The 14,309-nt window shown below is 40.2% G+C and overlaps 1 protein-coding gene across 1 annotated transcript in view; it reads right to left on the bottom strand.

The window, feature by feature from the left end:
* The window catches only part of CTNND2 (catenin delta 2), a 943,287-nt gene that overhangs the window by 331,751 nt on the left and 597,227 nt on the right, over nt 1-14,309 (bottom strand). The gene's annotated exons all lie outside the window — the stretch shown is intronic.

Below are 14,309 nucleotides of genomic sequence, written 5' to 3'. Positions count from 1 at the left end.
GTCCTGACAGACGAAGTTAAGCTACTGGAGAGAGAGAAGTTGGATACTTAGCAGAGAAGCTAAGACAGAGGCATCAAGTATGAGCCATCTTCAGGGAATGACATGTTTAATGGCTGGTGTCAGGCTCTTCTCTGACATCACGGGGTCGTTGCTTCTGACCCGGGTTCCCTCTGAGTGGTATTCCTCCACCCGGTGTGTGATGTCAACTGAAGGCAAATGGCTTCTTCCCACAAATCTGTTTCCCCTCTGGACTTCCCTTTCTCAATTCTTCTTCAGCAACACCAGGTTTTCCCATTATCCTAGGCTAGAAATTCTGGAGTAAATTTCAATTGCCCTCTCCCTGTTTACGTTCAGTCACCAAATAGCATCATGATTTCCTCCATGGGTTTCTCGTATTCATTGGTCCCTGTTTTATCCCTTTCCTGTGGGTGAATCTGATCATCTCCTGAGTTCCCCGTGCCAGTGCCCACCACTTCCAATCCATTACACAATTACTTCCAGATTAGTCTTCCGAAAATACAGCCTTGCGCATGCCAATTACCTGCGCAAAGCCCTCAATGCTTTCCCATGGCCTTTAGGGAAACAATTAAAGAAAAAAAATCTGGTCCTCTACTACCTGGCTCCAACCTACTTCTCCAGATCAATCTCTGGAATTCCCTTGTGGCTACTGTCAAACTAGTCTATTCATTTTTCTCCAAACATGTCTCTAGTTTTACAACTTGTTAGTTCCCCCAACCCCCCCAAATACCTGATAACTTGCAACAAAAATTATTTGAATGCCTGGTACAGAATAAGCAGTTGATGAGTGTCTGTGGAATGAATGAAAGCATCTGTACGTGATACATAGACAAAACTTTTATTTTCTGATGATTGGCAAAATTTTACCTTAATCCCATGTTTCTTCTTCAGGATTTCATTACAATTTTTACTTGATATACCAACCAGATATATAAAATGTTCCTAAATTACAAAAAAATGCACACCCTTGACCCATCCACTTTCCCCCCAACCCCGACTCTGCTCCTCCTTTTGAGTTTCCATCGGTCGTTATGGCAGTTATGTATCTATCCAGTAGTTGTCAAAACTAGAACCTCAGAATTGTCCTCAGTTCCAACCTCTCCTACTCACCATTTAAGAGTTACCTGCATTGCAAGATAACAACAAAACAACAATTGCAAAACCTTACATTTATTGAGGGTTTACTAAATGTTATGGGTTCAGCTGTATCCCCCCCAATTCATCTGTTGAAGTCCTAACCCCCAGTACTTCAGAATGCGTCTTTATTAGGCACAATTAGTTAATCTGAGGTCATCCTGCAGTAAGGTGGATGGAGTCCACCTAATCCAGTATGATTGGCTAGAGTCCTCGTAACAAGGGGCCATCCGGGCACAGATGTGCACACGTGGAGAACGCCACGTGCAGTTTGGAGTTTCCTGAAGCTACTAGAGGATCCTCCCTTAGCGCCTTCAGAAGGACCGTGACTTTGCCAACACCTTGATCTCAGACTTCCAGCTTCCAGAACTGGGAGACAGTCAATTTGTATCATGGAAGCCCCTCAGTTTCTGGCACTTTGCTATGGCAGCCCTAGTAAACTAATACGCTGAGTTCCAGCCAATGTGCTGGGAGGCTTTTCAGACTGACAGTTATTTAATGCTCATAGTAGCCAGGGGGTCATCTACAGTTAGGGGTTCACACCACCATTACCCCATTTTACAGCTAGAAACAAATGCTTAGAAAAATTAAGTACTGAGGCCATCTCCCAGATATAAATAGCAGAGCAAACCAAAGCATCTGTGATTCCAAAACTCAAGCTCATATCCACTCTACTCTTGGCCCCTGGAGGACCTCTTCTGACACCTTCCCAGGCTGGGACAAGGTCACACAGGTGGCACTCACACAGCTTCAGTTCTCTACACTATAGAGTTTCCACTTAAGATACTCCTTCAGGTGCTGCATGGAAATAGAAACTTGAATAAAATAATTCACTTTATTTTAGACAAGCCCACGTTCACCAAAAGGTCCCAAAGGCAACTTTATCTTTATCTAATTTATCAGATGTATTATTTAAACTGAAATGAATCATAAACAAATCAAACATGATGGCTGTACATTTTTTACTGTTTCTTTTATGAGGCAAACATGCTATTGCTAAAAGAAATTAAAATGGTAGCATCACGCTGTGCACAAACAAGGAAAATTAAATTCTGAACACATTTCAAAATTTATATTTGGTCTTAATATGCAGTGTGTGAATGAATGAAAAAGCAACCAACAACCCAAACATTTGCTCGCTATTTCAAAGAGAGGAATGATGTAAACTACTAAATATAGAACATAACTGCCTTTTCTTTACGCATTAAACACTACTCAAAGAAATGTGTAGTTTGTTTTTTGTTTGTTTGTTTTAAATATCCCAGGGGAGAGTTGTGAGTTTTTCTGTAAAATTCTCTTTGAGGGAAAGCAGTTCTCACACCAGCACAGACCGGGGCTCATCTAGAGGGGCAGCTCTCAAAATCCGGTCCAGGAACCCCATTCTGGGACTCTATAAGACTACTGTCAGATTGCTACTAAGATTTTATTTGTACTTTCAACTTTGTTGACATTTCCACTGAAGCTGCAGAAGCAACGGTGGGTAAAATTGCTGGTACCTTCCTTTGCAGCATTCAAGCCAGTGACATCAAACTGTTCTTGTAGCCGTTATATTCTTCGCTGTCACATACTCACAGTAAAAAAAAAAGCCAGTTCCAATTAAGACTGTCCTTGACATAGCAGTAAAAATTGATTAATTTTATTAAATCTTGACCCTTGATTGCACTTCTGTTTAATATTCTGGGTGATAAAGTGGAAAATACAGATAAAGCTCTTCTGCTTTAAAATGGTTTTCTCCTGAAGAAACATATTTGTGTGTTGAGTTGTGAAATGAATTGGCTGCTCTTTGCGTGGGACACTAATTTTACATGAAAGACTGACAGACAAGCTACAGTTACTCAGACTTGGGTGTGTGCAGGCATTTTCTTATGGACCACAATGACAAGGAGCTTCCCTCTTCAAGGAAAGTTACTGACAGTCTTCAAAGGTTCATGAAAACATTAGAATGTGGGAAAACCTGGACCAGTCACCTTGAATTTAAACATTTCCCAGTACTTAAAGACATTCTCATGAGATTGTTGGTAATATTAACGAATACAACTTGAAAAAAATATATCATTTAATAAAATGTATCAACATGTAGAATGTCTTCATAATCAGCAACATACGCCAACATCATCATGGGCAAGAGATCCATTCAACACATTCATGATCCATTCAAGATAGAGCAATGGATTTTAAGTAACACAGTCCAAAAAGTTCATTGCTATATTTGAAAATTCCTTATTTCTACTAACATTTAAGGGACTATAACATATAGAGTTTTGGTGTAGTATCAAAGAATATCCACAATTATCTAAAAAGCCACGAAAATAATCATACCTTTTCCAATTACGTATCTATGTGAGGCCAGATTTTCTTCCCATATTTCAAACAAAATATATCACAACAGACTAAACAAAGAAGCAGGCATGAGAACATAGCTGCCTTCTATTAAGCCAGACGGTAGAATATATAAAATAGATAATAAGGACCTACTGTAGAGCACAGGGAACTCTACTCAACACTCTGCAATAACCTATATGGGAAAAGAAGCTGAAAAAGAATAGGTACAGGTATATGTATAACTGAATCACTTTGCTGTAAACCTGAAACTAACACAACATTGTAAATCAACTACACTCTAATATAAAATTTTAAAAGCCAATAGACTGAATTTTGGGGGGTCGTAATATTACCCCAATTTGGCTTCTTCCTCTTTGGTCAGGGAGGCCCCTTCATAACCCCTAGAAAACTTCACAGGGAATGATATGAAACTCAAGGATGGAATCCTTCTGAAAGATTCACATAAATTGTAAAACCCTAGAAAACTAGTCATTGCTTCATTAAATTATTATAGGAATACCAGCAAAAAAGAAAAAAAAAAAGGCCAGAAAGTAGAGATTTTCAAAAATAAAAAAGAGGGAAGACCTTCAAGATGGCAGAGGAGTAAGATGTGGAGATCACCTTCCTCCCCACAAATACATCAAAAATACATCTACATGTGGAACAGCTCCTACAGAACACCTACTGAATGCTAGCAGAAGACCTCAAACTGCCCAAAAGGCAAGAAACTCCCCACATACCTGGCCATGTGGCTGACAGGGTCTTGGTACTCTGGCCAGATGTCAGGCCTGAGCCTCTGAGGTGGGAGAGCCGAGTTCAGGACATTGGACCACCAGAGACCTCCCGGCCCCACGTAATATCAACAGATGAGAGCTCTCCCAAAGATCTCCGTCTCAATGCTAAGACCCAGCTCCACTCAACAACCAGCAAGCTACAGTGCTGGACATCCCATGCCAAACAACTAGCAAGACAAGAACACAACCCCACCCATTAGCAGAGAGGCTGCCTAAAATCATACTAATGTTCACAGACATCCCAAAACACACCACCAGACGTGGTCCTGCCCACCAGAAAGACAAGATCCAGCCTCATCCACCAGAACACAGGCACCAGCCCCCTCCACAGGAAGCCTACACAACCCACTGAACCAACCTTACCCACTGGGGGCAGACACTAAAAACAACAGGAACTACAAACCTGCAGCCTGCAAAAAGGAGACCCCAAACACAGTAAGTTAAGAAAAATGAGAAGACAGAGAAATACGCAGCAGATGAAGGAGAAAGGTAAAAACCCACTAGACCAAACAAAGGAAGAGGAAATAGGCAGTCTACCTGAAAAAGAATTCAGAGTAATGATAGTAAAGATGATCCAAAATCTTGGAAATAGAATGGAGAAAAATACAAGAAATGTTTAACAAGGACCTAGAAGAACTAAAGAGCAAAAAAAAAAATGATAAACACCATAATAAATGAAACTGAAAATTCTCTAAAAGGAATCAATAGCCAAATAACTGAGGCAGAAGAACGGATAAGTGACCTGGAAGATAAAATAGTGGAAATAACTACCACAGAGCAGAAAAAAGAAAAAAGAATAAAAAGAATTGAGGACAGTCTCAGAGACCTCTGGGACAACATTAAATACACCAACATTCGAATTACAGGGGTCCCAGAAGAAGAGAAAAAGAAAGGGTATGAGAAAGTAATTGAAGAGATTATAGTTGAAAACTTCCCTCATATGGGAAAGGAAATAGTCAATCAAGTCCAGGAAGTGCAGAGAGTCTCATACAGGATAAATCCAAGGAGAAACACACCAAGACACATATTAAACTATCAAAAATTAAATACAAAGAAAAAATATAAAAAGCAGCAAGGGCAAAGCAACAAATAACACACACGGGAATCCCCATAAGGTTAACAGCTGATCTTTCAGCAGAAACTCTGCAAGCCAGAAGGGAGTGGCGGGACAAATTTAAAGTGATGAAAGGGAAAAACCTACAACCAAGATTACTCTATCCAGCAAGGATCTCATTCAGATTCAATGGAGAAATTAAAACCCTTACAGATAAGCAAAAGCTAAGAGAATTCAGCATCCCCAAACCAGCTTTACAACAAATGTTAAAGGAACTTCTCTAGGCAGGAAACACAAGAGAAGGAAAAGACCTACAAAAACAAACCCAAAACAATTAAGAAAATGGTAACAGGAACATACATATCGATAATTACCTTAAATGTATATGGATTGAATGCTCCAACCAAAAGACATAGACTGGCTGAATGGATACAAAAATGAGACCCATATATATGCTGTCTACAAGAGACCCACTTCAGACCTAGGGACACATACAGACTGAAAGTGAGGGGATGGAATAAGATATTCGATGCAAATGGAAATCAAAAGAAAGCTGGAGTAGCAATTCTCATATCAGACAAAACAGACTTTAAAATAAAGACTATTACAAGAGACAAAGAAGGACACTACATAATGATTAAGGGATCCATCTAAGAAGAAAATATAACAATTGTAAATATTTATGCACCCAACATAGGAGCACCTCAATACATAAGGCAAATGCTAACAGCCATAAAAGGGGAAACCGACAGCAACACAGTAATAGTAGGGGACTTTAATACTCACTTTCACGAATGGACAGATCATCCATAATGAAAATAAATAAGGAAAAACAAGCTTTAAATGATACATTAAACAAGATGGACTTAATTGATATTTATAGGACATTCCATCCAAAAACAACAGAATATACTTTCTTCTCAAGTGCTCATGGAATGTTCTCCAGGACAGACCATATCTTGGGTCACAAACCAAGCCTTGGTAAATTTAAGAAAACTGAAATAGTATCAAGTATCTTTTCTGACCACAATGCTATGAGACTAGATATCAATTACAGGAAAAATACTGTAAAAAACACAAGCACATGGAGGCGAAATAATATGTTACTAAATAACCAAGAGATCACTGAAAAAAATCAAAGAGGAAATCAAAAGATACATACAAACAAATGACAATGAAAACACGACGACCCAAAACCTATGGGATGCAGCAAAAGCAGTTCTAAGAGGGAAGTTTATAGAAATACAATCCTACTTCAAGAAACAAGAAAAATCTCAAATAACCTAACCTTATACCTAAAGCAACTAGAGAAAGAAGAGCAAAAAAACCCCCAAAGTTAACAGAAGGAAAGAAATCATAAAGATCAGATCAGAAATTAATTAAAGAGAAATAAAGATCAATAGCAAAGATCAATAAAACCAAAAGCTGGTTCTTTGAGAAGATAAACAAAATTGATAAACCATTAGCCAGACTCATCAAGAAAAAAAGGGAGAAGACTCAAATCAACAGAATTAGAAATGAAAAAGGAGAAGTAGCAACTGACACTGCAGAAATACAAAGGATCATGAGAGACTACTACCAGCAACTATATGCCAATAAAATGGACAACCTGGAAGAAATGGACAAATTCTTAGAAAAGCACAACCTTCCGAGACTGAACCAGGAAGAAATAGAAAATATAAACAGACAATCACAAGCACTGAAATTGAAACTGTGATTAAAAATCTTCCAACAAAAAAAACCCCAGGACCAGATGGCTTCACAGGTTAATTCTATCAAATATTTAGAGAAGAACTAACACCTATCCTTCTAAAACTCTTCCAAAATATAGCAGAGGGAGGAACATTCCCAAACTCATCTATGAGGCCAACATTACCCTGATACCAAAACCAGACAAAGATGTCACAAAGAAAGAAAACTACAGGCCAATAGCACTGATGAACATAGATGCAAAAATCCTCAACAAAATACTAGCAAACAGAATCCAGCAGCACATTAAAAGGATCATACACCATGATCAAGTGGGGTTTATCTCAGGAATGCAAGGATTCTTCAGTATACACAAATCAGTCAATGTGATACACCATATTAACAAACTGAAGGATAAAAACCATATGATAATCTCAGTAGATGCAGAAAAAGCTTTTGACAAAATTCAACACCCATTTATGATAAAAACCCTCTCGAAAGTAGGCATAGAGGGAACTTACCTCAACATAATAAAGGCCATATATGACAAACCACAGCCAACATCATTCTCAATGGTGAAAAACCGAATCCATTTCCACTAAGATCAGGAACAAGACAAGGTTGCCCACTCTCACCACTATTATTCAACATAGTTTTGGAAGGTTTAATCACAGCAATCAGAGAAGAAAAAGAAATAAAAGGAATCCAAATCAGAAAAGAAGTAAAACTGTCACTGTTTGTAGATGACATGATACTATACACAGAGAATCCTAAAGATGCTAGCAGAAAACTACTAGAGCTAATCAATGAATTTGGTAAAGTGTCAGGATACAAAAGTAATGCACAGAAATCTCCTGCATTCCTATACACTAATGATGAAAAACCTGAAAGAGAAATTAAGGAAACACTCCCGTTTACCACTGCAACAAAAAGAATAAAATACCTAGGAATAAACCTACCTAAGGAGACAAAAGACCTGTATGCAGAAAACTATAAGACACTGATGAAAGATATCAAAGATGACAGAAACAGATGGAGAGATATACCATGTTCTTGGATTGGAAGAATCAACATTGTGAAAATGACTATACTACCCAAAGCAATCTGCAGATTCAATGCAATCTCTATCAAACTACCAGTGGCATTCGTCACAGAACTAGAAAAAAAAATTGAACAATCTGTATGGAAACAAAAAAGACCCCGAATAGCCAAAGCAATCTTGAGAAAGAAAAATGGAGCTGGAGGAATCAGGCTCCCTGACTTCAGACTATACTACAAAGCTACAGTAATCAAGACAGTATGGTACTGACACAAAAACAGAAATACAGATCGATGGAACATGATAGAAAGCCCAGAGATAAACCCATGCACATATGGTCACCTTACCTTTGATAAAGGAGGCAAGAATATACAGTGGAGAAAAGACAGCCTCTTCAATAAATGGTGCTGGGAAAACTGGACAGCTACATGTAAAAGAATGAAACTAGAACACTTCCTAACACCATACACAAAAATAAAATCAAAATGGATTAACGACCTAAATGTAAGGCCAGACACTATCAAACTCTTAGAGGAAAACATAGGCAGAACACTCTATGACATAAATCACAGCAAGATCCTTTTTGACCCACCTCCTAGAGAAATGGAAATAAAAACAAAAATAAACAAATGGGACCTAATGAAACTTAAAAGCTTTTGCACAGCAAAGGAAACCTTAAACAAGACAAAAAGACAACCCTCAGAATGGGAGAATATATTTGCAAATGAAGCAAGAGACAAAGGATTAACCTCCAAAACATACAAGCAGCTCGTGCAGCTCAATATCAAAAAAACAAACAACCCAATCCAAAAGTGGGCAGAAGACCTAAATAGACATTTCTCCAAAGAAGAGATACAGATTGCCAACAAACACATGAAAGGATGCTCAACATCACTAATCATTAGAGAAATGCAAATCAAAACTACAATGAGATATCACCTCACACCGGTCAGAATGGCCATCATCAAAAAATCTACAAACAATAAATGCTGGAGAGGGTGTGGAGTAAAGGGAACCCTCTTGCACTGTTGGTGGGAATGTAAATTGATACAGCCACTATGGAGAACAGTATGGAGGTTCCTTAAAAAACTAAAAATAGAACTACCATACGACCCAGCAATCCCACTACTGGGCATATACCCAGAGAAAACCATAATTCAAAAAGAGTCATGTACCACAATGTTCACTGAAGCTCTATTTACAATATCCAGCACATGGAAGCATCCTAAGTGTCCATCAACAGATGAATGGATAAAGAAGATGTGGCACATATATACAATGGAATATTACTCAGCCATAAAAAGAAACGAAATTGAGTTATTTTGTAGTGAGGTGGATGGACCTAGAGTCTGTCATACAGAGTGAAGTTAAGTCAGAAAGAGAAAAACAAATACCATATGCTAACACATATATATGGAATCTAAAAAAAAAAAAAAATGTTCTTGAAGAACCTAGGGGCAGGACAGGAATAAAGATGCAGACGTAGAGAATGGACTTGAGGACACAGGGAGGTGGAAGGGTAAGCTGGGACGAAGTGAGAGAGTGGCATTGACATATAAACACTAACAAATGTAAAACAGATGGCTAGTGGGAAGCAGCTGCATAGCACAGGGGGTCAGCTTGGTGCTTTGTGTCCACCTAGAGGGGTGGGATAGGGAGGGTGGCTCAAGAGGGAGGGGACATGGGGATATATGTATACTTATAGCTGATTCACTTTGTTATACAGCAGAAACTAACACAACGATGTAAAGCAAGTATACTCTAATCAAGATGTTAAAAAATACATAAATAGGTAAATAAATAAAAATAAAAAAGAATGCCATATTTGGAAAAATGTAGTAATTTTAAAACAAATATATCGATATATAATGGGTTTATTATAACTTTAAAATGAATTCTTAATGAACATGTTGAACTCCATATTTAAACATTTCCATGTTTCATATCTGATACAGTAAATATTAATAGACATAATTCACATAGACAAAAGCTCTTTGAGTTTTTCTGTATGTTTTAAGCCTGTAGAAGACGGTTTGAGAACCACTGTCCCAAAGGATTTGGTTGGGAGGAGTGGGGACGATGAAAAAACAGGCTAAAGTATGCATGAGTCTGGATTTTATTCCAAGATGCAGAAATGTATTTCACCTCCCATCATCAAACAAATTTCCAAGCATCATATTTTTAGTTACTTTCAGCTCAAAATGCACAGTGCCAATTGAGACAAAATGAAAACACCATCCATCCTAATGTTTAAATCCCAATTAGCACCTTATACCCTGCACAAGTTGGCTGACAAAGGACTTTGGTGCTGAGCACAGCCTCACAAAGTTGACTTTCTTTCCATCTGCCCAAGGAAGTTGCATTTCTAAGTGAGTAACTTTTACATAAGGCACTAAGCCACTGAAACTGCGTCCCGTCATCAAAGCTTCATGCCTTACCAAAAGCACAACAATTTTAAAATTATAACAAAATCCTTAGGAAATAAATGGTTGTCTCTTGTTTCCTAACTAGATGCTAAAGCTTGGAAAGAGCAGACAAATCCCAACAGAGCAGCGTCCCACAAAACACCTGACAGTCCTCCAGACTGTCAGAAGGGTAAAATTCCTTTTCTCCTGAACTCTTTATACTTCACTTTGAAAATGTCTGAATAATTGGATTATCTCTCATTTTGTTATGGCTCTCATCAAGCTAGTTCTATTAATTCTATGATCTTGCTTCTGGTGATTTTATCTATAAACGTTCCTTATAGGAATTTTTAAAAAAATATTTATTTATTTGGCTGCGTTGGGTCTTAGTTGCGGCACACGGCATCTTCGTTGCAGCGCACAGGCTTCTCTCTAGTTGTGGCACGCGGGCTCAGTAGTTGTGGCGTGCGGGTTTAGTTGCCCCGTGGCATGTAGGATATTAGTTCCCTGACCAGGGATCAAACCCACGTTCCCTGCATTGGAAGGCAGGTTCTTAAGCACTGGACCACCAGGGAAGTCTCCCTCTTAGGGGAATTTTTAAATTGCTTCTGCCAGGCCGGTTTGCACAGTCGGTATAAAAATATGTTTCAGGGCACAGGCTCTAATGATGAAGCCAAACTCCACCATATACATCTGAGTGATGCTGAACAAATTACCCATGTGTCTATGGCTCAGCTTGCTCAGCTACGATATGGGGTTAGTAATAGTACTTCAGAGAGTTTGGTGAGAATTAAAATGAGTTCTATTTGGTGAACACTTCAGAACAGTGTCTGATGTGTGGTGGCCACTTATTATAATACAGCTGATAAATCTGTTTACTTGGGTCATCTTTCTATTACCAGCATGCAGAAGCTCTTGTGGTACAAATGGATAAGTGCTCCCTCTGGATATGAGTTAAGGGTCTCTTTAGTGGATTATGTTATTAGAGAATAAAATGATATATTGCATCTCCATCAGGTCTAAGTCAACTCTTTAGGTTGTCTTTCTCTTTGCTTCTTTTCTCATCTTTAGTATCTGTCTTGTTTACCTACCAGTTCGTAGGGTTTTGATTGACTGTTCTGCGCTGTTTTGTCTAAATTTAGATGTTCAACTTGTGAAGGTTTAACTACCACTTGTGTATTTGTCATACACAAGCACACGCCAAGCTCTTTCATACCTTTTATCTCAACAAGCTGAGACCTCAACACAGTCACTTCCATTTCACAGTTGAAGAAAGTGAGGCTCAGCACAGGAAGGGTCCCGCCCAAGATCACAAAACTCAAAGTAGCCGAGGCTAGACGGAACTCGAGCTTTTTGGCTCCCAATTCCACACGCGGCAAGGACACACATTTGTTGGGATGATACTCCAGAAGAGCTACATTCTTTCCTGCTGTCACATCTTATGGTCCACGTGCAGGTGTTTCTACTCTACATGCTCATCATATCGAGAGAAACTTCTTGAGAAGTTATCACAACCTACCAGCAGGATCTGTGGGTTCTCCAGGGTAGAAACACCTGTAAGGGCCATATCGTTGTGTGGCCCTGAGATGGGTCTCATCCCTCGCTGAGGGCACTTCCAGACTAAGGCCACTGAGGAAGACAACTGCAAAGCCTTGACTGTCAGAATGCCAGGGGGCCTTGGCCAGCCATGAAAAGACCTTGGCATTTGCAGATAGCTTGGGTCCTTAAGTAGTCATGGGGCTGGTGAGGGAGATTCAGCAAGGGTAGGTGTCTCATTACTCTGATGCATCATGTAAAAACAGTGGCCTTTATGTTTTGCTGATTGATGGGAATAAAACATACATGTGAAAACATTACACATGATGCTTTCAAAAGAAATAATCAGCTTTCCTGGTTGCTGTCATTCAGTTGTTCACTTCCAAGTTTGATCATCTTAAATGCTATGGAGTCTGTGGTCTCTGGGGGAGCACAGGCCCCCGTTCAGGAGGGATCTCAATTCCCTGTGCCCATGGCATCATAAATCCTGTGGATAACACTGAGATTCCTTGAATGGGGAAAACAGATAAGATTCCCTGCTCTTGTGAGAAGAGAGTAGGATGGTGGTCCTGGAGAAGGGAATGTGGGTGGGAACTCCACCAAAAGGCAGGGTAGGTGTAGGAAGCACAAGGCTATGTCATATCTGGGGAGACAAGCGGAGGAAACTATTCTGTCTGGTGGCGCTCTGGTCCTTGGTCATCACCGGCAACCTCAGAGATGCGCACTGTCATATTTTCATGATCCCTTGGGTCCACTCAGCCTCCCCACCTGCTGCATCTCTCCTGGATGTTTCCAGTGTGAGGACCAGGCTAGGCGCTCCACTGACTACAGAACCCCCTAGTCGTCCACACCCTCCTCCAGCCCAGAAGTTTCCAGATTTAGCAAATAAACATATAGGAGGCCCAATTAAACTTGAATTTCAGACAAACAACAAGTCTGTAGTGTTAAGTATGTCCCATGCAATATTCGATATAGTTATACTAAAATGTGTCTGTTTATCTGAAATTTAAACTTAACTGGACGTCCTGTCTTTTAGCTGGCCACCCCCAGCCCCACCCCACTACCTGCTCAGCCCCTCCTCCTCCTCCTCCTCCTCCTCCTCCTCGGAGCGGCCCCGCCCTCTCCATCCCATCCCCTGAAGGGAACAGGTTTCTGGAAATGGGGAGCAGGCAGGGACGCTGTCCTCAGACAACATGGGGCTGCAGCACAATCTTCCCCTGGGATTACAGATGACGGCGGGGGAGGAAAATAAAACAGAGCTAAACAGTAACTAGTATCTTAGTATATGATCCTCCCACACGTTCCTTATCTAGGGTCCAGAAAACAGGAAGCAGCTTTGATCCTCCCAAGCGGAGTAGCTGAAATGAACTAGGAGGTAAAGTAGATTCACAGAGTAGATTCCAAAGCCTGTGGTTCCAAGACTATGGGTTGAGGGGTGAACCACGGAGGGTCTGTATCACCACTGGAAAAATGTAATACAAACAACCAGGAACGGCTTGTTTTTAAAGGACTTCCTCAAACTTTATGCTCTTTCCCCTATTTGGCTCCTTTCCAAGACACCAAAAAATATAAAACGATGTATTTTTTTTCCTCTGAAGATTCATCACTGAGAGAGAAGAAATCACATTTCTAGTTCCTCACTCTCCACTCAGCACCGCAATGAAGGCCAGTCTGCAGGCAGGCAGGGAGTGAGTTAAAACACTTTTGCTTCAATCCTAAAATGTGCATTTTTACATTAAAATCACATACCTCATGTCCATTACGAACACTGGAAGCTCTACCTGGTCCTGCCCCTCCTACCCCAGGAAAGAAGAAACTATTCCATTCTTTGCAAACTCAATTGCCCCAGATTTTCCTATCATCTCTCCTAAGGAAATGACACTTCTCCTGGAACACGAAGGCCTTTACTGTCCCGTTATGTTCTATCCTGCGTTGCTTTCAACCTGAATAACTGAGTGTGTCCTCAGGAAAGTGGGCAAATCAGAGGAGGGCAGGGACAGTCCTTAGAAAGAACAGGAGCAGCCAGGAGCCAGATCCTTGGAGCGCTTGTAGCTGGGACCGGCGTGGGAATTAGATCGTTGTCGAATCAGAAACCTACACTAAATTCGCTTTCTTAGGCTTGTGCCTCTGGCTTTTGCTTTGCCATTAATCGGTCTCTGCTCCCTGTGGTTTTTGGATAAAATTCTTCCCCCCCAAGGTTGACCTGTCTCATTTGTTCTAAGAAGGATGAAGGGATGGAGGGCTGTATTTCTCTCTGCAGCGCTCTCCTAGCAGCTGGGTATGACCGTCACCCCCGATCAGAAGGAAGGCCATTGGCA

This window comes from Balaenoptera physalus (assembly GCF_965194825.1).
Source record: "Balaenoptera physalus genome assembly, chromosome: 3".
NCBI lineage: Eukaryota > Metazoa > Chordata > Mammalia > Artiodactyla > Balaenopteridae > Balaenoptera > Balaenoptera physalus.
The sequence above is the reverse complement of the archived record's forward strand: the minus strand, read 5'-3'. Positions and strand labels throughout refer to the sequence as shown.